The 24129-nt window shown below is 38.1% G+C and overlaps 1 protein-coding gene and 1 non-coding gene across 9 annotated transcripts in view; one reads left to right on the top strand and one right to left on the bottom strand.

Moving 5' to 3' along the window:
- TFDP2 (transcription factor Dp-2) overlaps positions 1-24129 on the bottom strand; it is a 172920-nt gene that overhangs the window by 75815 nt on the left and 72976 nt on the right. For 2 of the 8 annotated variants that reach the window (XM_058551860.1, XM_058551830.1), the window contains exon 3: positions 21856-21887. The exons of the other annotated variants lie outside the window; for them this stretch is intronic. The gene's annotated coding sequence lies outside the window, so the exon portion shown is untranslated. The remainder of the gene's footprint in view (positions 1-21855; positions 21888-24129) is intronic. 8 annotated transcript variants of the gene reach the window in all.
- Positions 5317-5423, top strand: LOC131421505 (U6 spliceosomal RNA). The gene has a single exon (XR_009223882.1). It is a non-coding gene; the product is annotated as a U6 spliceosomal RNA (small nuclear RNA).

Genomic DNA, 24129 nt, shown 5'->3' with positions numbered 1-24129 from the left:
GCTAATAGACTTACCAAACTATATTTATTCACATTTTCAAGTATAATGTCTAATCTTGCTGACGAGGACTACACCTAAAGCAAAGAGTTCCTGCTACCACTTGCACGGAGAAGTGCTGGTTTCTCAAAAATATCCTACAGTAAGTAACTTCACCTTTGCTCACTCCTCTTCCTTTTCCCACCTTAACAGACATTTTTCTTTTTTTTTTTTTAATTGGTTTATAACATTGTAAAAATTTCAGGTGTACATCATTGTACTTCTATTTCTGCATGGACTACATCATGTTCACCACCAAAATACTAATTACAACCCATCACCACACACATGTACCGAATTATCCCTTTCACCCTCCTCCTTCCCCCCTTCCCCTCTGGTAACCACCAATCCAATCTCTGTCCCTATGTGTTTGTTTATTGTTGTTATTATCTACTACTTAATGAAGGAAATCATACGGTATTTGACCTTCTCCCTCTGACTTATTTCACTTTGCATTATACCCTCAATGTCCATCCATGTTGTCACAAATGCCTGGATTTCATCGTTTCTTATGGCTGAGTAGTATTCCATTGTGTATATATACCACATCTTCTTTATCCATTCGTCCCTTGATGGGCACTTAGGTTGCTTCCAAGTCTTGGCTATTGTGAATAACGCTGCAATGAACACAGGGGTGCATGTACTTTTGCAAATTGGTGTTTTCAAGTTCTTTGGATAAATACCCAGCAGTGGAATAGCTGGATCATATGGTAGTGCTATCCTTGATTTTTTGAGGAATCTCCATACTGTTTTCCACAGTGGCTGCACCAGTTTGCACTCCCACCAGCAGTGTATGAGAGTTCCCTTTTCTCCACATCCTCTCCAACACATATTGTTTCCTGTCTTGTTAATTATAGCCATTCTGACGGGCGTGAGGTGATATCTCATTGTAGTTTTGATTTGCATTTCCCTGATAGTGATTTTGAACATCTTTTCATGTGTCTGTTGGCCATCTTAACAGACATTTTTCAAGGTTGAGTCCTTGATGCTCCTTACTTCAAGATTTACGTTCCCTCTTTGGAGGACATTATCCATTTCTATGACTTTATCACCTCTATGTAGATGACTACAAAAATATATACTTCTAGCCCTAGCCTTCTCTGTTCTCTCTGCTCTAAACCCTTATTTACAATTGCCTATTGGACATCTCTGTCTATATGTCCCACAATCTCAACTCAATTTCTGCAGTATTGAACTCCTTGTCTACCTTCCCAAACCAGCTCATCCTCCTATGTTCCCCCTCCTTGTTAAAGGCATCACCATCCAGAACAGAAAGTGATTTTCTATCCTTGCCTCTTCCTTACCATCCAAATGTCTACACTGCTTCCAGTTTTTTTCTAAAACACACATAAGGGGCTGGCCCCATGGCGTGGCAGTTAAGTGCATGCGCTCCGCTGCTGACGGCCCAGGTTCGGATTGGGGCGCACACCGACGCCCCGCTTGTAGGGCCATGCTGTGGCGGCGTCCCACATAGGGTGGAGGAAGATGGGCACGGATGTTACCTCAGGGCCAGTCTTCCTCAGCATAAAACAAGAGGATTGGCATGGATGTTAGCTCAGGGCTGATTTTCCTCACAAAAAATAAATAAATAAAATAAAACACACATTATTCTCCTGGTTTAAAAACAAAACAAAAGAAATAAGAAATACAACTTCCAAAGACCTCCCAACGTCTAAAGCTACACTGTCAAAAGCAGTGGTAGCCTTAGCCACATGTAGTTATTTAAGTTTAAATTGATTAACGTTAAATAAAGTTAAAAATTCAATTTCCCAGTTGCAGTAGTCACATGTTAAGTCCTCGAAAGCCATATGTGGCTAACAGCTACTGTACTGGATACTGCAAATGCAGAAAATTTCCATCATTGCAGAAAGTTCTATTAAACATTTCTGGTCTAGACAATAATAGCAAACTACTTAAGACAGAAGTCTACATTTTCCTCAGTCTGGCCCCAATCTACCACCTTTCTAACCTTACCTTCTACCAAAATCCCTATGCATGCTTTAGTCACAACTGAATCAGCGGAGCCCAAAGAGTCAAGCTGAAGGCTTTACAGGATGAGGGAGGCATATGCCAGTACTTCAGAGAAGGATCTACGGGAGGGGAAGAAACCAAAGATGCTGGAGAGGACAGAAACAGCTCACTGAAGCCCTCAAAAGTTAGGAGGGGACGGAACTTTAGACATAAGATTTTAGCCTTCGAGAAGGAATATGGTACAGTGGAGAAAGCAAGAGCATTGGACTCACAACGCTTCATCCAATTTCAGGTATTAGTTTAGCGATAAGGGATAGAAACTGAACTCAAACTGGTTTGACTTGAAAGGAAGTTAGTTGGCTCAACTGGTCATAGAATGCAAGAAAGGGTTAGATAACCAAACTAGGAGGGTCAAGGATGCAACTAGGTCTCAGGAACTCTAAGGTTGCCAGGACTGTGCCTGTCAGTCTCCCTCCCTCTGTCTTTTACCTCTGATTTCCTCTCACGTCAGCATCATTCTCACTATAGATCAGTATTCTTTACGTGGTGGGAAACATGGCCACTGATGTGTCACTAGTTTTATATCACAGATTCCATCAACCCTCTCTCTCACCCTAGGCCTTAAAATACCAGGAAGACATCCATTGGCTGAACTTGGGTCAGGTGCTCGTCCTGGCCAATGCAATGTCAAAGTGATGAGGTGCTGGGACAATCAACTGTGGCCACAGGACAAAGAAGGACATAATCACATAAACTGCAGTATGGAGGCAGATGAGGAAGAATTGGTGGAGAAGTTTCTGGGTATCTTGCAGATGGCCACTAAAATCACTAGCTGAGTCATTTAAATATAAGAGAGTAAGTGATTTGCCAATAATCTAGTAAGAGGTAAACTCAAGATTTAGCTCTGGGTTTTCTGACTCCAATGACTGTATTTTTTTTTTTTTTTTGTGAGGAGGACTAGCCCTGAGCTAACATCTGATGCCAATTCTCCCCTTTTTTCTTGAGGAAGAGTGGCCCTGAGCTAACAACCGTGCCCATCTTCCTCTACTTTATATGGGATGCCGCCACAGCACGGCTTACCAAGCGGTGCATCGGTACGCGCCCAGGATCCGAACCTGCGAACCCCGGGCTGCCAAAGCTGAGCGCACGCACTTAACCACTTGTGCCACCGGGCTGGCCCCCAATGACTGTACTCTTTTCATTAGAATATTCTTAAATTATCAAGGGATTTGGGGGTGAGGGGGTGTTATCCATTTACCTCTTTAAGGCCACACTGTTCACTTTGCAATAGATTCTTCTCTAAGCAGCAAAGACTTTTAGCTTTCAAACTTACTTCCCTCTTCAGAAACTTCAATTTTTTCCTCTCCACTGGGTTCACCTTAATATTTAAAATGCAGAGATCTTTCCATTCTAACTGCTGTCAAACTAAAAACATCCTCCTTTCCATCTCTCTTTAATCACCTAATTTTTTTTTTAATTTTTATTTTTTGTATGTGTGTGAGGAAGATTAGCCCTGAGATAACATCTGTTGCCAATGCTCCTCTTTTTGCTGAGGATGACTGGCCCTGGGCTAACATCCGTGCCCATCTTCCTCTACTTTATATGGGACACCGCCACAGCATGGCTTGACAAACGGTATGTCGGTCCACACCCGGGATCCGAGCCTGCGAACCCTGGGCTGCGGAAGCATAGCGTGCAAACTTAACCGATACACCACCAGGCAGGCCCCAATCACCTAAATTTTTAAAAGTGTGATATGTATATCCACTATCTCACCTTTTTCACTATTAATGATATTTCAATTCTTCAAAAATGCACGAAGTACCTCCTACCTGATAACTACTGTGCAAGGCATTAGGGATATAAAAATAAGAGGCATAGTCCTTACCCTCAAAGAAACAACCTAGTTTGGCTTCTCTCCAACTGCTCAAATGCAACTGCATGTCTAAAGTAGACAATGAGCTCTGCCTTGATAAATATGTATGTATGATTGTAAGTATGTATGCTTTTAAGGATGTATGCTTGTCAATACGTAAATATGTATGTATGCTATGTATGTAAGTAGGCTTATGCTCTATAACTTTGCTATTTTTGACCTTGCTGATCTTACAAATATCACCTTCTTAAAACCATTAAAACTATTCGCTCTTGGCTTTTGTAAAGACCACTTCTGTTTCATCCCTACCGTTCTGGACTGGTTCTTTTATTTTTTTCTCATTTCTTGTACAGATATTCCTCGACTTACAACGGGGTTACGTCCTGATAAACCCATCGTAAGTTGAAAATATCGTCAGTTGAAAATGCATTTAATATACCTAACCTACTGAACATCATAGCTTATGCATAGCTTATGCATTATAGCTTATGCAGAACACTTACATTAGCCTACAGTTAGGCAAAATCCTCCAACATAAAGCCTATTTTATAATAAAGTGTTGAATTTCTCATGTAATTTATTGAACATTGTACTAAAAGAGAAAAACAGAATGGTTGTGTGTGTACAGAAGGGTTGTAAGTATCCCAGTTGTTTACTCTCATGATTGCTACCCAAGCATCTCAAGAGAGGATGGCACTGCATACCACTAGTCCAGGAAAAGGTAAAAACCCAAAGTACAGTTTCTACTGAATGCATGTCGCACTTGCACCACCATAAAGTTGAAAAATCATTAAGTCGAACCATAGTAAGTCAGAGACCATCCGTATTCTAAAAGGCTCAACCAAAGTCCTTTGTTCTTGCTATATTTTGGCTTTAGAAGGTGATCAGCCACATAATTTATTATACAAAGTGGGTTAATAATTGAGAGTAAATGGGGGCACAATATTAATAATTATGCTGAAATCCAAATGAAGCTGTTTGGAAAAACAAGAATATATGGATTCCTGCTTAAAGACCTTCAATGGTTCCCTTGTCCAAATATTTAAGCATGGCATACAGAAACCTTTTTAGAACTAATTATCTCATAGATTAAACATCTACCTTTTTATGGCTGACTCCCAAATCTACCTCAAAGCCTATCTTCACTCAGTACTCAGAGTACACTCAGACTATATTATGTCTAGTGGAGTCTCATTTGACTGTCTTTCTCATCCAACAGCAATCTTATTACTTCCCCCTAGTCAATAGTGCCCAGAAACCACTAAGAAGCCCTATTATTCAGATGAGAAAATGGAAGCTTACCAATATCAAATAACTTGTGTAAATGCTACTAAGTGGTAGAACTATGATTCTAATCCAGTTCTTCTCAAAGTCCACACACTTAATGACTGTGGATATTAATTATATAGATATAAATTCAATGAGTTGATGTAGTGCTCGCTTCGGCAGCACATATACTAAAATTGGAACGATACAGAGAAGATTAGCATGGCCCCTGCGCAAGGATGACACGCAAATTCGTGAAGCGTTCCATATTTTTTTTACAATGTTATAAACCAATGTTACTGCAATAAACAAAAAATTAAAAAAAAAAAAATGAGTTGATCTAATCAAAAGGTTTACTAACATCTAATATTATTCTCTATGTCATATATTAGTTCATTAACACCAAAAAACTATTCCAGATGGAGAAAAAAAATAAAGAAAATCACTTGAGTCCCCTGCCTAAAAATCTTTGATGGTTCTCTCATCAAATAGATCACATTAGGCCCTTAATGATCTGATCCAAAATTGCTTTTTTTTTTTTAATAATTTTATTTATTTATTTTTTTCCCCCAAAGCCCCAGTAGATAGTTGTATGTCATAGCTGCACATCCTTCTAGTTGCTGTATGTGGGACGCGGCCTCAGCATGGCCGGAGAAGCAGTGTGCCGGTGTGCGCCCAGGATCCGAACCCGGGCCGCCAGCAGCGGAGTGCATGCACTTAACTGCTAAGTCATGGGGCCAGCCCCTCAAATTGCTTTTCAAGGCTCATCTCCTACAACTCTATTACTCCATTATCATTTCCTGAATAGTCCATGACTTGTACTGTTTAGTTCTCAATATTCTTTACCTGGTAAACTAGTACTCCTCCTCCAAAACCATAAAATGTTACCTCCTCAGTTAAGATTTTCCCATTCTCCAAAGCAGACCTGGTCCTATTTTGAGTTCCCACAGCACCGTGGACATACATTTATTACCATATTTATCATATTCCTTTGTAACTTACATGTCTGTCACTTTCAGTAGTGTGTGAATTGTTCCACAACAGGTTTTTGACTCTTCAGCCCTACTAGTCCATCCCTGTGCCCTTCCTGTCTAGAAAACCATGTAGCACACAGTATGTACTCAAACAATATCTATTAAACAAATAAATGAATGAACAAGTGTCCTTTACTAATCAAATAATCTTCAGTAGCTTCTCATCTGCTAAAAGAACTCCACTGACCACAGAAGAAATTCCAACTACTTTGGCCTGATTTCCAGGCTCTTAATGATTAGACCCAGATGAATTTTGTAACAAACAACATTCCATTACTAATTCCAGCAACTAGCTGCCTTCTCCATTAGTGACCTACAATTTTCTGTAATGGCTTCCCAAATACACCAAAGATATTCCTGTAGTCCTGTCTTAAAAACTCACGTAGGGAAGAAGATTCTGGGAAGACATCAGAGTAGGAAGCACCAGGAATCTGTCTCCCTATCTAGACAACAAGTGCACTGGCAGAATCTGTCTGATGTAACTATTTTGGAACTCTGGAGTCTACTGAAGGCTTAGGACGGCCAGGGGAAGACTTGGATGGTAAACTGCAGTTCATTTCAGTCAATTTATAACTGGTACCATAGTAGTAGCTACCCATCCCCCAACCCCAGCCACACAGCAGGCAGCTGTGCACGTTCCTGGTGCAGCTTGCACACAGCATGTGGGATCCAAGGTGGGCAAAAAGGACCCTGTCCTCCACACATCAAACATCTGTGCCCACACAGGGGATTGCTGCTTCTGATCACAGAGGTGTAGACAAAGAACCACAGCCAGCTATGGTTATTGTACCTCCTCCCATTGTTGCAAGCCCCACCCCCTCTGGCTGGAGTAACTTCCAAGGGATTTAAAGGACTGGCACCCTTCCCTCCTTCTTTCATTTTTCTCTTTTTACCCTTTTGGGAGCCAGGCATTAAAGACTAGAAGGTTTAAAAACAACTGCATATACAGGAAAAATTAGAAAGTGACCACATGTGCCCAAGGAGAGGCTCAAAATAGACCTGAGAGGACCTTAAGTTTACACCTCAGGCTGATCCTCAGCACAGAGACAGCCTATGACAATTAAAAAAAACAAACAAACAATAACAATTAACGGCAAACCTTTGAGGAAGAGGGACATTCTGATTTCCAGAGCTATTGCATTATTAGATTCAGACATCCAGTTTTCAACAAAAAATAAGAAGACATACAAAGAAACAGGAAAGTAGGGACAATTCAAAGAGAAAAAATAAATCAACAGAAACTGTCCCTGAAAAAGACCTGATGGCAGATATATTATACAAAGACTTTAAAACAGTTTTAAAGATACTCACAGAACTGTAGGAAGATGTGGAGAAATTCAAGAAAACAATGTACAAACAAAATGGAAATATCAATAAAGAGATAGAAAAGCTAAAAAGAAACTGAAAAGAAATTCTAGAGCTGAGAAGTAAAATAACTGAAATGAAAAAATTCGCTAGAGGGATTCAAGGGCAGATCTGAGCAGGAAGAAGAAAGAATCAGCAAACCTGAAGATAAGACAATGAAATTATTAAGTCTGCAGGACAGAAAGAAAAAGAGATTGAAAAAAAGTGAACACAGGCTAAGGGACCTTTGGGATACCACCATGCAGACCAACATATGCATTGAGGGACTCCCAGAAGGAGAAGACAGAAAGGGGCAGAGAGAATATTTGAAAACTTCCAAATTTAATGACCGACATGAATATAAACATCCAAGAAGCTCAATGAACTCTAAGTGAGATGAACTCCAAAAAACCCACATGAAGACACACTAAAATTAAACTTTCAAAAGATAGTCTTGAAAGCAGCAAGCAAGAAGCAAATCATCACATACAAATCATATATCTGATAAGGGATTAATACCCAGAATATATAAAGAACTCCTAAAACTCAACAACAACAAAAAACAAACAACTCAATTCAAAAATTAGCAAATAACTTGAATAGACATTTCTCCAAAGAAGATATACAAAAGGCCAATATGTACATGAAAAGATGCTCAGCATCACTAATCATTAGAGAAATGCAAATCAAAATGACAATGAGGTATCACCTCACACCCACTAGGATGGCTTCTATCAAAAAAAAAGAAAAAACAGGGGCCAGCCCGGTGGTGTAGTGGTTAAGTTTGTGCACTCCGCTTCGGCAGCCTGAAGTTCACAGATCTGGATCCCAGGCACGGACCTATGCACTGCTCATCAAGCCATGCTGTGGCATCATCCCATACACAAAAATAGAGGAAGATGGGCACAGATATTAGCTCAGGGCCAATCTTCCTCAGCAAAAATAGGAAGACTGGCAACAGGTGGTAGCTCAGGGACAATCTTCCTCACCAAAAAAAACCCAAAAAACAAGTTTTGGCAAGGATGTAGAGAAATTGGAACCGTTGTGCACCATTGGTGGGAATGTAAAATGGTATTGCTGCTGTGGAAAATGTCAATTCCCTAAAGAACTAAAAATAGAATTACCATATGATTATGCTGTGTCAGTTCCACTTCTAGGTATATATCCAAAAGAATTTAAAGCAGAGTCTTGAAGAGATATTTGTACTCCCATGTTCACAGCACCATTATTCACAACAGCTAAAAAAATGGAAGTAAACCATGTGTCCATTGACGGATGAATGATAAGCAAAATATACATACAATGGAATATTATTCAGCCTTAAAAAGGAAGGAAATTCTGACATATGCTACAACATGGATGAACCTTGAGGACATTACATTGGGCAAAATAAGCCAGTCATAAAAAGACAAATACTGTATGATCCCACTTATATGAGGTACTTAGAGTAGTCAATATCATAGAAACAGAGAGTAAAATGGTGTTTGCTAGGGTCTGGGGGAGTTGGAAATGGGGAATTATTGTTTGACGGTATAGAGTTTCAGTTTTACAAGATAAATAGAATTCTGGGGATGTCTGGTATGATATTGCACAATGTTATGAGGTATTCAGTACCACTGAACTGTACACTTAAAATGGCTAAGATGGTAAATTTTATGTTATGTATATTTTACTACAATTTAAAAAATTGAGGGGCCAGCCTGGTGGCCTAGCAGTTAAGTTTGAGCGTTCTACTTTAGCGGCCCAGATTTCGCGAGTTCAGATCCTGGGCATGGACCTACTCACCAATCATCAAGCCATGATGAGGCAAGGTCTTACATAGAAGAACTAGAAAGACCTACAACTAGGATACACAATTATGAACTGGTGGCTTTGGGGAGAAAAAAGAAAAAAAAAAGGAAGATTGGCAACAGATCTTAGCTCAGGGCAGTCTTCCTCGAAAAAAAAAAATTGAAAAAAAAACCCCAAAACTCATGTAGGAGTGAGGACTGAGGGTATATGAGAAATCTCTGTATCTCTGTTAACTTCCACTCAATTTTGCTGTGAACCTAAAACTATGCTAAAAAAATAAAGTCTATTAAAAAAAATTAAAAAACACAACCCAAACAGCAGTCTTGTCCAAAATGTCTTTCCTCCTCTTCTTCACCTCTTCAAAGCCTACCCACTCCGCAGCACTCAGTAGCAGTTCTACCTCCATTGTGAGTTTCTCTTACCTCTTGAGTCTAACCTAACCTCCTTCCTCAATTCCTACATAAAATACATTAAAATATCAAGACCAATATAGCTAAGATAAATTAAATATGTGTTATAAGAATAACTTTGGTACAATCTAAATTATAATAACTTTAAATTGCATGATAAATTCTTAATGAGCTGTTGTCAAAATTTCAAAATGAAGTTTGTTCATTCAATCTACACATACTTACTGTTTACAATGTGCCCGCCATTAGGAGGGAATCTAAAAATACACTAGTGAAGGAAAAGATATAATCCCTAGCCTCAGGAAGTTACAGCCTAATGGAGTAAACACTATAAAGAAGCAAACAAATACAAAAATATCAATTGTGTTCACTGCTATGAAAGAAGCTAGTAGTCATTACCCCCTGGGAAGCAGTAGTACATGTATGCTCTTTTAGATAAGGTGATCCAGGAAGATCTATCTCAGGGGAGTGATATTTAAGCTGCAACCTGGAAAATGCAGAGGTGCCAGCCATGGAAAAAGTAGGGAGAAGAGCATTTCAGACAGAAGAACAGAACCATGAAAAGGTTCACATAACACCCATAACTAAAAGCAAAGCAAACAAATTGCAACAGAGGAAAATAAAATATGCATAAGGGAATGGTTTTGGAAAAAAAACTAATTTACTAATTTTGTTTATTTACACAAAATAGTAGAAAGAATCCATTTCTTATTTTCTTATCTGGGGCTACAGCAAAGAACACAGGGAAAGAATCAGAATCATGGATACCATTCTGAGCAGGACACTAAAACAGAACATGAGGATTATCAGACCTCAATAAATATCCTCTAAGCACAATCATGAGTGCGTAATATTCCACTGTACAGACGGGTCATATTTTATTTCCATATAAATGAATATTTACACAGTCTCCATATTATGTAGCAAATACCTCCACACACAAATCTCATTCTTTTCTAATGACAAACTCCCAGAAGAGTTTCTACTGGGTGAAAGAATGTAAACTATTTTAAGGGGGTGGATATGTACTATTACCAATTTGCTTCCCAAAGTGCTTGTGCTGATTCACACTCCCACCAGAAGTAGATAAGAAGATAAGAATAAACAGAAGTACAGGCAGAAGTAGGTATGAAAGGAAGATACCAATTTCTCACACCTTTGCCAACACAGGTCATAATCCCAAGAAAGTCTTTGTTAATTTGATAGAGGAAAAAGATTTTGTTTTCAAATAGCTTTTTACATGCTGTGCAAGATACTGCACATGCACATTGAAGAAAAACTGCAAAATACATAAAAGTACATAGGAGAAAAAATCATTTACAATTTTAACACCCAGAAATAATTATAATTAATGTTTTATATACATATATCGAGTCTTTTTCTATGCTACATATTTTTCTTTTTCCAAAAAAGGGGGGATGGGGATCATATTACTCATGCTGGTTTAACTTTTTGAACTTAATAAGTTGTTTAGTTTATACTATCTACAGAATACCACCACATAAGAGTGTCACAATACGGTTATTTTTCACACTGCTTCCAGTTTTTCATTCTTATCAACAATGCTACGGTAAACATTCTTTGCTAAAATCTTCCCACAGATTCTTCTTTAATTAGGATAAATCCACAGAAGAGAAAATGCTGAGTCAGAGCTTGTATATTTTTAAGACTTTTGTATGTACTGAGCAAATTATCCTCCAGAGAGGTTGTATCACTCTGTGAGCTCCTACACTCTCCTCTACTACTCCAAAGGTGGGTATTAACAAACAACAAACAAAAAATCACTTTCCTAATGTAACTGGCAAACATGGGCTATTGTCATTTAAATTTGCATTTTGATTGCTGGTGAAGTTGACTACATATTCATATTTTTACTATCCATTTGCATTTCTTCTGTGAATTTCCCATTCTGCTGCCCTGTTTTTTTCTTGTAATGCCAATATTTAATTTATTTATTTGTATTACACTTAGTTATCATGTTTACCAATCCTCCCCTGGTCTGTGAATTTCTCAGATCTGCCTTGTTTTTGATGACCCCGACAGTTTTGAGAAGAACTGGTCAGATATTTTGTAGAATGCCACTAAATCTGGGTTTGTCTGATGTTCTTCTCATTGTTAGACTAGGGTTATATGTTACTGGGAGGAAGTTCTCATCACATCATATCAAGGGAACATGCCATCAGCATGACTTATGACTAATAAAGTTAACCTTGAAGGTCACCTGGGCAAAGTGGTGTTTTCTAGGTTTCTCCACGTCAAGTTACCCCCCATAAGGCTCTCTTTGGAAGCACCTCACTAAGTGCAGCTCAAACTCAAGGAGAGGCTGGAGGCTTTAAGCTCTACCTCGTGGCGGGGTGTGGGGGAGTATCTACATAAGTTATTTGGAATTCTATATGGGAGACTTGTGTTTTCTCCCACATTTATTTATTCAATCACTTCGTTATATGAGTATGTACTCATATATTTTTATTTTATACTTTAGGTTAAAATCCAACATTACATTATTTATTCTTTTGCTCAAATTGTTCCAGTTTTGGCCATTGAGAGCTTTTTCAGGTTGATGCCTGTGTTGCTTTGGCATGCTCCACCATTTTGGGTTTTTTTTTACTATTTCCTTACTTTCTGGTACTACAAGACACTCAGGTTCATCTTGTACATATCCTGTCCCATATCCAAATTAGCTATTTTTCCAAGGAGCCTTGGATCCTTTTATTGGAGAATAGTATTAGAAACCAAGATCTGGGTGGTGGGTGACATTGTTTTTAGAAAACTCTAGTAATATTTGATTGAAACAGCATTACATAATTTTTTCTTCTTTTTTGTCCAGGGCTGCACAGCTGGTCAGTGCCTGAGTTGGAATTTAATTTCTTAGCCCTGGCTCTTCTTTTTTTTTTTTTTGGTGAGGAAGATTTGCTCTGAGCTAACATCTGTTGCCAATCTTCCCCTTTTTGTGCTTGAGGAAGATCAGCCTTGAGCTAACATCTGTGCCAATCTTCCTCTATTTTGTATACGTGTCACCGCCACAGCATGGCTTGACGAGTGGTGTTAGGTCCGTGCCTGCGATCCAAACCTGTGAACCTGGGCCACCGAAGCAGAGTGCCCCAGACTTAACCAGTACACCATGGGGCCGATCCCGAAATGGCATTACATAATTTTTATTTGCTTTGGAAAGAACTGTCAACTTTAAAATACTTATTTTTCTCTTCCAGAAATATGGAACGCCTTTCTTTAATGAGCTGTCTTTTATGTTTCTTAGTATATAATAAAACAATTGCTTTTTCTGTATATCACAGCAATGATAATAATTTAAATGACACTTGATATTTTCTCCATCTTTTAATGCAAATGTTCCAGACCTTACAAAGTCTCCAACAGCCTACAAGAATTTCTGTGAGCCATTAGAGGCTCACAGCCTTTTAATGTGCAGCCTTGGCTGCACATTAAAATCAACTGGAAAACTTAAAAATCTCATGTCCAAGTCACATCTCAAACCAACTCCATCGGAATCTCTGAAGATGGGATCAAGGCATAAGTAGTGTTCTAAAGGTCTCAGGTGATTCCAATGTGTATCTAAGCTAGAGAAACACTGCCTTACTCTTTTACTTGGTCTCATTAAAAGCTCTTTCCCAGTAAGTATTGCTGAGTAATGCTGCCTCCACTAGGCACAGATCACCTCCCCCTTCCTCTGCAGAAACACTGGGCGTCCATGAAATGCCAAAGCTTCAAGTTTGCCTTTTTCGAAAGGAAATAGAAATATTCTTTTGAAATAAGGAAGAAATTGCTCCCTTACTATATTACCCTATAAGAGATATACATAAGCAGTGCTGCTTGTGACCTAACAAGATGATTCTTGTTAAATTATATTTTAAAAGATAATTGTTTTGTTATTTTCATAAAAACTTATACCCACTCTACTCTCATAGGTTTTACACATGACTCAAATAGGTCTGGCCATAAGACAAACCCTAGTGACTACCACCACGCAATATTCAGAATCATTTCCCCTTTCTAAAGACCAAGATTTTTCTTAAAGGTTCAACCTCTTTCCTCCTCTTAGGAACACTGAACATAATCTAATCACAGCAACCTCAAAACCCAAACCTAGCTCAATTCCTGACTAACTCAATACCATAGATAAATGGCCTAACAGAAGAAGTATGCCCATTTCCAGGTATAAATACTATTTACTTTCATCTCTGTTGTTCTATACAAGATGTCTGGCATTAAATAAAAATTACGACATACACAAAAGGGGGGGAAAAAACCCATTGCAAGAGATAAAATAATCAACAAAACCAGACTCTTATATGACCCAAATGTTAGAAATATCAGACAGGGGCTTTAAAATAACTATTTCAACTTTTCATTATTAGATGGAAGAAATTTTTTTCCTATCTTTAATCACTTTAAAATATAATTGAGAGTCTAAACCAAAACAGTAACAATGTATTATAGAGTTTATAACTATGTAAAAATAAAATGTATGCTAATAATAGCACAAAAGATAGGAGAGAGGAAATGGAAGTATACATGGTATGGTATAACATTCTTTGAAAGTAGACTGTGATAACTTAAAGATGTCTTAGAGCAAATAAAAATAAAAAACTTAAAAAGAAATATAACAAATAAGCAAAGATAAAATAGAAATAAAATGGAATCACACACAAAAAATATTCAATTTATTCAAAATAATTCAACAAAAAGAAAGAAAAGGAACAGAGAACAGATTGGACATATAGAAAAAAACTAGCAATATGGTAGATTTAAACCCAACTGTATCAATAATTACAGTAAGGGTACATTATCTAGAGATCCTAATTAAAATACAGAGATTCCCAGAATCTCTGTTATATGTTACTTTGTGTTATTTTCTTTTATAATTATGTAATACCTGTCTTTATCCTTGCTAACATTCCTTGTTCTGGGAAAGTAAAGCTGTCCATGACTCCATGGAAAGAGGACAACCAGGAGATCCACATTCGGTACTTTTCTGGACTGCGCCCTGTGTGCATTTTTGCTTGACTGATTTTAATCTGTATCCTTCAGCTGTAATAAACCATAACTATAACAGCTTTCAATGAATTCTGTGAGTCCCTCTAGAGAATTATCAAACCTAAAGGTGGTTTTGGAGACCCCTGGACTTGCAAGTGGTGTCAGAAGTAAGGGCAGCCTTCTGTGCCCTGCTCCCTAACTTTGCAATTGGCTAACTTCACAAAGTCCTTTATCTGATATATATTTTGCTGCTGTATCTAAAAAGTCATCAACAAACCCAAGGTCACCTAGATTTTCTCCTATTTTTTTCTAGAAGTTTTATCTTTTTATGTTTTACATTTAGGTTTATGATTCATTTTGAGTTAATTTATGTAAAAGGTGTATGGTCTGTGCCTAGATTCATTTTTTTGCATCTGAACCTCAATTGTTCCAGCCTCATTTGTTGAAAAGACTCTCTTTTCTCCATTGAATTGGCTTTCCTCCTTTGTCAAAGACCAGTTGACTATATTTGTGTAGGTCTCTTTCTGGGCTCTCTATTCTGCTCCATTGATCTATGTACCTATTCTTTCACTAATACAATACTGTCTTGATTACTGTAACTTTATAGTAAGCCTCAAAATCAGGTAGTGTGAGTCCTGGACATTGTTTTTTGACCCAATCTCAGTCTCTATCTTCTAAACTTATATGTTAATGTATCCATCTTTATTCTAATTACTGATAAGTTGGTCTTATATTCTATCACACTTTATTATTCTTACTTCTCTTTAATATGATCTCCTTTATTTTCTGTCCTTCGCTAATAACACTGTAGACATTTTCTTTTTCCTAATAACACCGTAAATATTGTTCCATTGTCTTTTTTATTTAGTAGTAAACAAAAAATCTGTGCTTAGTTTTTTTTATGGATTTTTGTGGCAGTCTCCTTTTCACTCCTTGCCTGGAAGCTTACAGTATATCTTTTAATCCTCCTCAAAATTTTCAACCTGATATATCTAGTATGCTCCATGTATCAGTGAAATCCTTTAAACTGTAAACTTAGGTCTTTCTTAAGCTCAAGGATGTTGTCTTCAATTTTACCTTTGATTATTGCTTCTCTTCTATTTATTATTCTCCTTTATCAGGAATACTATTTACCTACATGTTCAGTCTTTATTCTCTGTACCTATCATTTTCATCTTCTTGATCCTTTTCCACTGCTGCATTTTGGAAGACCTTCTCCAACTTCTCCTCCAGATCACTGACTTGAGTTTCAGCAGTGATTATCTTTTGACTCCTTCATTGTGGATTTTAACAGTACATTGAATTTCTATCTATCTATCTATCTATCTATCTATCTATCTATTTATTTATTGATTTATTTATTTCCCCCAAAGCCCCAGTAGAGAGTTGTATGTCATAGATGCACATCCTTCCAGTTGCTGTACGTGGGACGCGGCCCCAGCATGGCCGGAGAAGCAGTGCGTCGGTGTGCGCCCGGGATCCGAACCCGGGCCGCCAACAGCGGAGCAGGCGCACTTAACCGCTAAGCCATGTCGCTGGCCCTCAATGTCTTTATGAGTTTTGAGGAGTCTTGAAGAAATCTTAAAATGTAGAAAACTACAAAGAATGATTCAAGATCCTTTATAATCGTCCTTATTTCCTCTAGCTCCAGGGCCTTGGAGTCAGTCTGATTCAAATCTGAGACCTACCTCTTACTAGTTGTATAATCTTGGGGAAGTAATTTAACCTATTTACTTCAATCTTGGGAATAATCATTTAATTAGACTTAATTAGCTAATTAACAAAGGGTTTTAATACAGTATCTGGTACTCAATAAATATTTAGCTATTATTACTATAATCTTCGCTGATACCTCAGCTGGTTCCCCTCTACGTCAGTCTGCTGTCTTTTACACACTACTTCAGATTCATTAAATAATCCTAAGATTTTATTTATTTACTTTTCCCCCCAAAGCCCCAGTAGATAGTGGTGTGTCATAGCTGCACATCCTTCTAGTTGCTGTACATGGGACGCAGCCTCAGCATGGCTGCAGAAGCGGTGCGTCAGTGCGCGCCTGGGATCGGAACCCGGGCCACCAGCAGCGGAGTGCGCGCACTTAACCGCTAAGCCACGGGGCCGGCCCTCATTAAATAATTCTGAGAAGAAAGCAAATACTACGTAATATTACCTTGTTTCTTTCTCAATTTTTTCCAAGTATGATTTTCCTTTGTGTCTTAGGTATAAGATTTCCTTCTTTTATTTTGCAGAATGTCTTAAGCCCAGGATGGCTCTATAAAAAAATCCTGTCAATTATTTGAAAGCTGAGAAAACTATCCAGGTTTGGTGCTTGCTAAGAAAAAAGTTAGGTGAATTCTAGTTGGTTTCTCCCCTTTATTATCCACCTGAGTATTATGTGACTTTAACTCGCAGTTCTTAAGTTAGAGAAAAGATTGATTCACACAACTCTTAGCCAAATTTCTGGTGTTAAGCAGTCAGATAATAATATTATGGCTCTCATCTATTTTGGAGATTAAGGATCTCCTCAAGGATCTCATTAAAATTATATACTTTCTCTCTAGAGCATAGAATTTTGCTTACCAGTTTAGTCTGTCATGCCTTGAAGTCAATTCGTGGATTCTAGGTTAAGGATCCCCTAATTTACTATGGCTCTGATGAACTAACGAAGACTCTCCTGATCCTGTTGCCTTGTTATATGATGTATGTGACTGGTAATTTCATCCTGGGTACTTTGAAGCAGAATATAGTTCTTCCCTAGTCAAAAGTAAGGCCTAACCAAGAGTTGTTTAAGCTGGTGACTGGTACAAGGGAGTCCATTAAACTGTTCTCTTTACTCTTGTAAATATTTAAAATTTTCCATAATAAAAAGCTTCATTTATGTGTTTATTTGAAGTAGGGCCTGAAAAATGCATACCACTCCCAAGAATTTTCTTCTCTCTGCCCCTTCCTACTACTACTCCCTTCACATCTGAAAATGCACCATAACCAGCCCACATCTGCCTCTGCCTTTACAGAACTGTGGTCACCAAGGGAAGTAGAGAGGTAATGATAAGAAAGATGGGAGGGAGAAACAGAGCCCTGGATGCTGCAGATAGCAGTTGCAACATCACATGCAGCAGCTGCCAAGTTTCTGGTTGGCAAAGACCCCACTTCTTTAAGTTGTAGATATGTAGTAGAGATGGGGAGAAAATCTACCACTTGTCTGCCTGTCCCTGCCATTCTGTCTCAGGGATCTGTCTTTACTTGTACTCATAGAAAATCCTTCTGACGCCTGGCATATTTTAATTTATGTTTATAGCTTCTGATGCTACATGTAAATCTGCTTCTCTGTGCATTTTCAACTACCTGACCATGGGATAACAGAGGAGATTAAGTTGGGTCCCACTAGCTGGCTACCAGCAAACCCAGGCTTCCCACAGCTGAATTCTTGCGGTTCAAAGGTCTTACAATAATCTGGCTCATGTTCAACCTGGGAACAGCAGATAAGTGGAAGAAATAGCTTCTGATCTACTCTTGCCTCCCTTAACTCTCAACCACACCACAATTTCACATAAACAAAAATATGCTTATTGATATTACTGAGCATATAGAATAGAGCACAGTCAAAAAGCAAGTATTATTGTCTCTCAAGGAAGCTCTAATCCACCTTAACAATGTCAAGAAACTGTCAATAGATGTGAAGTTTAAACCAAAGCATTGTAGCAACCAATTAGAAATATTCAAGTTCCTCCACAATAAAGTGCACATGATAAAACTTATAAATTAGTGAGCTAACATACAAACTATGAGAGACACTCTCAAAATAAACTGAAAAGTAAGTTAGCACACAAATAATATTAAAACCAATTAGCATAACGAGGTGGATTGAAATTACTCAGAGGTACAGTTCTTTAAACTCCGGGTCTGGTCAATAATGTTCCATGTCACTCAAAGATTTCCTGATAAAGACAAGAACACAGAGCAATGTGTTTAGAAGACTGACTCTGATCTGAAAGACGTGATGTGAATTGTCTCTACCACTTGGGAAAGTTAGTTAACTGCTCTGAGTCTCAGTTTTCTCATTTCTAAAATAGGTGTAATAATAGTATTTATCTTGCAAGGAGGTTGTAAGGATTACATGAAATAATGAATATAAAAAGACCTTAGGGGCCGGCCCCGTTGCTTAGCGGTTAAGTGCGCGCGCTCCGCTGCTGGCGGCCCGGGGTTCGGGTCCCGGGTGGGCACTGACGCCCCGCTTCTCCGGCCACGATGAGGCCGCGTCCCACATAACAGCAACTGGAGGGATGTGCAACTATGACATACAACTATCTACTGGGGCTTTGGGGGAAAAAAAATAAAATAAAAAATAAAAATTAAAAAAAAAAAAAAAAAAACAAGAGCTTAGCACACAGTTCCTGGCAAATAGCACTCAAAACACACAGACTTTTTTCTTTTTTTTCTTTTTTTTTTTGGTGAGGAAGACTGGCCTTGAGCTAACACCTGTTGCCAATCTTCCTCTTTTTGTTTGAGGAAGACTGTCCCTCAGCTAATATCGTGCCAATTTTCCTCCCTTTTGCAAGCGGGACGCTACCACAGCATGGCTTGATGAGCAGTACATAGGTCCGTGCCCGGGATCCAAACCCGTGAACCCCGGGCCGCTGAAGCAGAGCGTGCGAACCCAACCACTAGGCCACCACCACTTCTCAGGCTTCCACAACAGACTTTTCACAATAAGTAAATCAACCCCTTCTTTCAGAGTGTTAATCCCCTGAAAATGCTGAAATAACACAAGGTGGCAACTAAGGTCAAAAGGCACTTCAGAAAAAGAACCAAACAAACAAAAGGAAACAAAAAACAAACAAAAACATTCTAAGTAAATTACAGACCAATATCCCCCAAAAATTCTAAATAAGATTTTAGCCAACTGAATCCAAGAATATACAAAAAAGATAATACATCATGCCTAAGTGGGGTTTATCTGGAATTCAATGTTGGCTTACCATGAGAAAACCAATCAATGTAATTCACCATGTATCAACAGAATAAAAAAGAAAAACTACACTACCATCAGGACAGATACTGATAAGGTATTTGACAAAATTCAACAATCTTTCTTGATAATAACTAAGCAGACAAGGAATAGATGGGAACCTCCTCAATGTGCTGAAAGGCAACTACAAAAAACCTATAGCTAAAAATGACATGTAATGGTAAAAAACAGAGTTATCTTCCCCCTAAGATCAGGAACAAGACAATGATGACCACTGTTGAACAGGAGTCTCAGCCAATGCAATAAGTCAAGAAAAAGGAAAAAGGCATAAAAATAAGAAAGGAATAAGTAAAACAGACAAAATGTTGGTCTATGTGGAAAATCCTATGGAATCTATAACAATTCACTAGTAGTGAGCTTATTAGCAAGGTCACAGGCTACAAGGTAAACATACAAAAATCAACTGTATTTCTATATTCTAGCAATTAAAAAAATCACAGATTGAAATAAAAAAATATAATTTATAATACTAAAAATATGAAACAGTGATAAATTTAACAAAATATGTGCAAGGCCTATACAATGAAAACTACAACATTTTGCTGAGACAAACTACAGAAGATTTAAATTAATGGATAGATAAACCATGCTTATAAATTGGAAGATTCAATATCCTTAAGATGTCAACTCTTCCCAAATTTATCTACAGATTCAATGCAATCTCCAATCAAAATCTCAACAGGCACTGCTGTAGAAATTTACAAGCTGATTCTAAAATTTACATAAAAATGCAAAAGACCTAGTATACACAACACCTCTGAAAAAGAACAAAGTTGGAGGACTTACACTACCTTGAAGACTCAATATACAGCTATAGGAGAGTTTCTCGACCTTGGTACTACTGGCATTTTGGACTGACTAATTCTTTGTTATGGGGAACTATCCTGTCACTGTAGAATGTTGAGCAACATCCCTGGCCTCTACCCCTACCAGCAGCAAAGCCTCCACCCCCGAGTTGTGACAATCAAAAACGTCTCCAGACACTGCCAAATATCTCCTTGGGGGGGCAAAACTGCCCTTTGTTAAGAAACACTGAACTACATTAAGTAGTGTGTTACTGACATGAAGACAAATATTTAGATCAATGGAACAGAAGAGAATCTAGAAACAGACCCTCAACTTATAGTCAATTGATGTTTGACAAAGGTACAAAGCAATTCTATGGGAAAGGATAATCTTTCCAATAAATGATACTGTAATGATTGGTTACTCATATGCAAGAAAAATAAACTTCTGGGCTGGCCCCATGGCTTAGCGGTTGGGTGCGTGCGCTCCACTGCTGGCGGCCCGGGTTCGGATCCCGGGCACGCACCAACGCACCGCTTCTCTGGCCATGCTGAGGCCGCGTCCCACGTACAGCAACTAGAAGGATGTACAGCTATGACGTACAACTATCTACTGGGGCTTTGGGGGGAAAAAGAATAAATAAATAAAATCTTTAAAAAATAAATAAATAAAAATAATAATAAAAATAAACTTCACCCCTCACCACACTCCATACACAAAAAGTAATTCAAAACTTATTAAAGACATAAATTTAAGAGCAAAAACTATAAAACTCTCAGAAAAAAATATAGGAGAAAACAGTAATCCTAGCTTAGGCAAAGATCTCTTAAATAGGACATGAAGCACAAACTATTTTTTAAATTGATAAATTGCACTTTAAAGTACAAAACATGTTTGCTCTTCAGAGGTATTTAGTGTTAAGAAAATAAAAAGGCAAGCTACAGGCTGAGAGAAAATATCTCTAAAATATATACCTGATAAAAGACTTGCATCCAGAATAAGATAATAAAACAAACAACCAAATTTAAAAATGGGAAAAATTTTTAAACAGTTACTTCATCAAAGAAGATATGCTGACAGAAAACAAGCACAAGAAAAAATGCACAACAGAATAGTCAGTAGAGAAATGCAAATTAAAACCACACTGAGATACCACATAAACCCACTTGAATAACTAAAATGAAAAAAGACTGACTATATTAAGTGCTGGCAAGGACGGAGGGCAACTACAACTCTTATACATTGCTCACAGGAATACCAACTTGTACAGACACTTTGGGAAACATATTTGGTGATTTCTTATAAAGTTAAACATACACTTACCTATGACCCAGCAATTCCACTCCTAGGTCAACCTTAGAAAAATGAAAATTTACGTCAACACATAAGCGTGTATTTGAACGTTCACAGCAGCTTTATTCATAATAGTCCACAACTGGAAACAACATAAATGTTCATCAACTCATGGATGGATAAACAAATTGTGGTACATTCATACAATGGAATACCAGTCAGTAATAAAAAAGAACCACTGATACCCACAACAGAACAAACCTCAAAAGCATCATCCTAAGTACAAGAATCCAAACACAAATGATTTTAATAAAATATCCAAAAATATTCAACATGGCTAAAAATAATACTGATTTTCAGTAGCTTTTTTTGGTTATATGAATCATTGGCACTTACTATCTTTTGTTATTTAACTTATATGTCTAGTCTCCTCAAATCAGCTACAAACCCTTCTGCTATAGGGGTTATCGTGTATCTCTGTGTAGCACTTCACAATACTAATAACAGCATCTCACATTTGTATATCAATGCACAGGCTCCATAACTCTCATTCAATAAAACAACTGCAATGTTGTACACATATTGCAATGGAGTCAGGACACCTGGGTTCAAATCCCAGCTGCCTACATGGCTGATCTGTGGTAAGTCACTTAACCTATATGAGACCCACTTTCCTTATTCATTAAACTGAAAAGCTTGGGGGTAGAGTGGGGAAAGACAGTGTTGTGGACATTGGGGTGGTACAACCAGCAATCCTAATGCATGTGAGGCCAGTAAGGACAGAAACCTCCTGAGAAGCAAATAGCCAAAAGTTACACTTGAACTTGATTTTTCAGAAGAACCACAGACTGAAAAAGTGGGATCTCATGAGCCTTCTTATCTTTTGGGTTTTAAGCAGAAGATATCAGAAAAGTTACCACAGGGATAACTGGTTTGTGGCAGATAACTAATCATAGAAACATCTATTTTGATCCTTCAATGTAGCATCCTTCTATCACTGGGAATAGGATTCAATACGCACAACATATAGAGAAAATCAGCTATTTTAGACTAATATAAAGCAGGTTAGTTTTACTCTTCTGATGTGTGGTTGCCATAGTAATCCATGTCAGTAAGAGAGAAATCACAGGTTTAGATATTTGGTACACGTGCTTGGCTGAGAATGTACAATTGGCAGAATTATGAATGCCTAAAACTCAAAAGCCAGAATCACAAGGAATTACAATCTGGTAGGGCCAAGAAGCTTCATCAGGGATTCGCTGGGCACCTACCATGTGCCAAAAACAGGCCCTATGCTAGGCAAGGTCACATGTTTTACCATTGAATCTTCACAAGAGCCCTTATGAGGCAGCTGTTTTAGAGACGATTATTATTATTATTGCTTGAGAGCTGAGACAACTGACGTTCTGAAACACAACTAAGTAATCCGCCCAAGCAGTCACCATTAGTATGTGACAAGGCTAAGATTCAAACTCAGAGTTAAGTGACTCCATGTTTTTACTGCTACTTAAAACCTGTTACCGTTATATAAAAAGCTCAGCTTTCAATTACTGAAGCTAGCACAGTTCCTAGAAAAGAGCAGGCTCCAAACTCCAAAAAAAAATTTGTGTTTTTCTTTCAAGGTAGACAGGAGGCGGACATCACCTAAGGCAGGCAGCAAACAGGCATCACCTCCAGCTCTCACTAGAGAAATTAAAGCTTACATATAACGTGATAAAGTAAGTTTCTGAATGCTGAAATTCCTAGCCCTTCATCTACATTAGCATTCCCATGACACTCATCATGAAAATGATGATGATGAAGAGGAAGAAAAGATGGAGGAAGAGAAAAAGTACATGCAATTATAAGACCAAGTGTTTTCATTCTTTGAACAGCCCACACATATTTATTGAGTACCTATAAAGGTCAGGCACGGTACTTGGCACTGGGGCTCTAACAGTGAATAAAATAAACAAGACACAGTTCCTGCCCATAGGGAAGTTTCAGCCTAGTGGGAAGATACTGACAACTAGACAATTAAGATATAGTGCAGTAGTACAGAAATGGGACAGCACAGGGTACCGTAGGAGCACAAACAAGACATACTAAACCCAAAGAGGATGGAAGTAGGGCTACAGGACATCCAGTTAAATTTGAATTTCAAATAAACAATGAATACTTTTTTAGTATAAGTATGTCCCAAATACTGTCCTGTATTTTTATTTGCTACATCTGGCAATCCTAGGTGGGGATGATATTTAGAAAAGTGTCTCACAGGAAATGATACCTAAGATGAAAACTGAATTACTACTTGCCCCCAACAAA

Source organism: Diceros bicornis, chromosome 2 (genome assembly GCF_020826845.1).
Source record: "Diceros bicornis minor isolate mBicDic1 chromosome 2, mDicBic1.mat.cur, whole genome shotgun sequence".
NCBI classification, from domain to species: domain Eukaryota; kingdom Metazoa; phylum Chordata; class Mammalia; order Perissodactyla; family Rhinocerotidae; genus Diceros; species Diceros bicornis.
Note: the sequence above shows the minus strand (reverse complement) of the source record. Positions and strands in the feature narration are given on the sequence as shown.